The sequence below is a fragment of the Egretta garzetta genome, unplaced genomic scaffold (assembly GCF_000687185.1).
Source record: "Egretta garzetta isolate BGI_Z169 unplaced genomic scaffold, ASM68718v1 scaffold359, whole genome shotgun sequence".
Lineage (NCBI taxonomy): Eukaryota > Metazoa > Chordata > Aves > Pelecaniformes > Ardeidae > Egretta > Egretta garzetta.
In genome coordinates, this window is record NW_009260795.1 from 9,224 (window position 1) to 12,524 (window position 3,301).

A 3,301-nucleotide genomic window follows, 5' to 3' on the forward strand; every position below is an offset into this window, starting at 1 on the left:
CCCCAAGGTAGGGGGAGTCCGCCGCCTCTCTGGGCAGCCTGGGCCAGCGCCTCGCCGCCCTCAGCCCAACACATTTCTTCCTTCCATCTGGCCTGAATCTCCCCTCTCTCAGCTCAAACCCATCGCCCCCTCCCCTATCACCACAGGCCCTGCTAAAAACATCCATCCCCATCTTACCAGTACTGAGAGCTCTCCCCGGAGCCCCCTCCTCTCCGGGCTGAGCCACCCCCCCCCTCCAGCCCTTGGATTGCTTTGACCGATAACTTCCAGCCCCGACTGGTAGGGGCTGCCAGAACTGGAAGCTTTTGGGTGCTCCTCAGTCCTGTTCCACGTTTATTTGCAGGAAGGAGGGCGTCCCCCCCCCAGCTGACGCGTGTCTATAACGTACGTCCAGTTGGGATCATCTCCCAGCTTCACCTGATGGAGCCGGGGGTTTTCTTTGCCTTCCCAATTGCGAAGATTTCTCTGGTCTGTGGTGCATCCACATTTGGGTCCTCATCCCGAGAGGATCAAAGCCTGGTTGGGTTGGCAGGGGCTCCCTTTCCAAATAAACGAGTTAATTAGGAAGAGTGGTTTGGTGTTTTTACGACCAACCGGTGTTAGAGCAAAGCAGCTTCTTAAAAATGCTCTGCCACATTCGACTCCTCGTTCTGCCTCAATTATTAACAAAAACGCAGCCCTAAAACCTTCCAGTTGATAAAATTAATGAGCCGGTTTGCACGCCACGGTCCAGCTTGTCGCAAACGCGCGGAGCGGTCGGCTCGGCGTCGAGCAGGAACCAAACAGGGAGCAGAAATGGGGTGTGGAGAAGGGGTGAAGCCGCTTTCTCCCGCGACCCGGCGGGGAGGCCGAGTGCTCTGGTGCTCCCCCCGGTTTGTAAAACAGGGCAAAGAAAACGCTGGGGTCCGCCCGGTTCCAGAAAAGCTGAGGGTTTGCTGTGGTTTGTAGAACGCTGGCGGGGAGGCGTGCGGCACAGAGCCAGCCCGGTAATTGCTGGTGGGCTGGGATGCGCTGCTGCCCGGGGTGGGGGTGGGCCCGGGAAGAAGGGAGGTTTATTCTGGGCTTTGGGATAAGTTCTAAGCTGTATTTTTTACTTTAGGCTGAGCCCTTCTGGCCCCTTCAGAGCAGACCCGCCCATCTTAGGCCTTTTAAATGGTTTTTGCTTGGACCCGGGGTTGTTTTTCTTTCGTCTAAACAGAGCGATGTTCGCCGACGCGGAGATGAGTCTGCCCCGGCGCTCCTTTGGGGAGGTTTGGGTTCCTTACTGCTGTGCTAAAAACGGCCTTTCCTTAGGCTTGGCTCTGTTCCGTGCCTCGGGCGACCCGGTTCAGCCTCTTCCCTGCAACGGGATACCCGCAGGAGAAGCGAGTTCCTTTTTATTTTCCTCTCCCCTGATAAAATTCCCTCACTTGTGTGTTGGCACTTGAACTTGAAAGAGGTTTTGTGTGATTCCGAGGGGATCACGGGCTTTTATTTTTGACTTCTGGTGGTTTGTGCGTCTGTCTTCTCCCTTTAGCCGTGCAAATCTCCCCTTCCCGTTCCTTTATTTCGGTTGCTCGGCGCAGTTTGTCACAAACACCTGGACGCGCATGTTGTGGTGTCAGAAAAACACCATAAATGAGCAAAGTGTGGGAAGGGAAACTGAAAACAGGGATGGGGAGGGTGAGGACAGTGACACGGGGGGTCACGATGAAGCCTCCCGGCCCCTCAGTGAGGAAGGTCCCGAGGAAGATCCCGGCTTTGGCTTTCCCGCTCCCCATCCCGTGCCAAGCCTCTGGAGAGGTCGGTGTTCCTCTGCGGGTGGGATGGAGGCTGCCGGCAGAGCAGTAACACCGGTTATAAATTGGTTGTAAGGTGGAAATTGGTTATTGAGGATAAATGGAGGCGGCGGAGGGCAGAGATAACACAGAATCTGAGAATCCCAGACTGGCAGGGGTTGGAAGGGACCTCGGGAGGAGACTCCACAGCCCCCCTGGGCAGCCTGGGCCAGGGCTCGGGCACCCTCACAGTCAACAAGTTCTTCCTCCCGTTCAACTGGAACCTCTTCTGCTTCAGGTTGTGCCCATGGCCCCTTGGCCTGGCGCTGGGCACCACTGGGAAGAGTCTGGCTCCGTCCTCGTGACCCCCACCCTTGAGATATTTGTAGGTGGTGATGAGATCCCCTCTCAGCCTTCTCTTCTCCAGGCTGAACAAGCCCAGCTCCCTCAGCCTTTCCTCCTAGGGGAGATGCTCCAGTCCCCCCATCATCCTTGTTGCCCTCCTCTGGACCCTCTCCAGGAGCTCCTCATCTTTCTTGAACTGGGGAGCCCAGAACTGGACCCAGTGCTCCAGGTGGGGTCTCACCAGGGCAGAGCAGAACCCCCCCTCGCCCTGCTAGCAGGTATGGGTTAGCGCCGCTCGGACAGCGGGCGGCTTTACCCTGTCTCTGTTCAGAGCAGAACCGGGATCCGATTTTGTCATCCAGGAGGGAAAGGCTCAGGTGGAAAGTCCTCAGATGGTCAAAATGCCTCTGAATTTCTCCTGGTCGGGTCTTCCAGGCTGTCAGGAAGATCTGGCAGGTCATCTGCCAGGAACCCAGGGCCCTCGCATTCCTCGCATTCCTGAGCCGCAGGAGGCTGGAGAAGCAAAACCCCTCACCCCACTGAGGAATCTGCATGGATGTGCTCTGGGGGAGGCCGACGGAAGGGCGTCCCTCTCCTGGGTCAGAGCCAGCGGATCTGTAGCTGTCTTGGATGGTGGCAGCTCGTCTTGGATGGTGGCAGCTTGTCACCGGCCTTCCCGAACTCCGTGATGTAAATGAAGGATGGAAATGTGGGGTTGCCACCAATGTGTGCCACTGCAACCACGTCCTCGCCATCCCTTTGACCCAGGGATGCTCCACGTCCCAGAGGGCGCCGGCGGGAGCTGCTGTGGCTCAGGGCCTCTCCCAAGGGGTGTAAAAACGGGCGCAGAAGAGGCCAAATTGCCTCTTTGCAAATGAATCCCGGCTTACGAGGTCAGTGGCCTTCATTCCTGGATACCGAGGCAAATATTAACTAAATAGGTTCAGGTACCAGAGGCGCCACTTGGCTACGGTCAGGGTAAGAGCGGGGGGAAAACCCTGCTTTGTTTTTACATCTCACACGGGATGTTTTTACCGCTTTTCTCTAAATTCACCGTGACTCCCTCCGTGTGCTGAGGGGAACACGGCAACGCCTGGCGACTGCTCGGCAGCTCCGCTTGTTCCCTCCCCACAGCGATCATTGTAATTCCGAGGGCAGGGGGTGGCCTCTGGCGTTCCCTTAGCTCCACGTTCGCTCTC

At 57.3% G+C, this 3,301-nt stretch overlaps 1 protein-coding gene across 1 annotated transcript in view; it reads left to right on the forward strand.

Annotated features, from left to right (window-relative positions):
* The window catches only part of LOC104133356 (E3 SUMO-protein ligase PIAS3), a 16,948-nt gene that overhangs the window by 3,148 nt on the left and 10,499 nt on the right, over positions 1-3,301 (forward strand). The gene's annotated exons all lie outside the window — the stretch shown is intronic.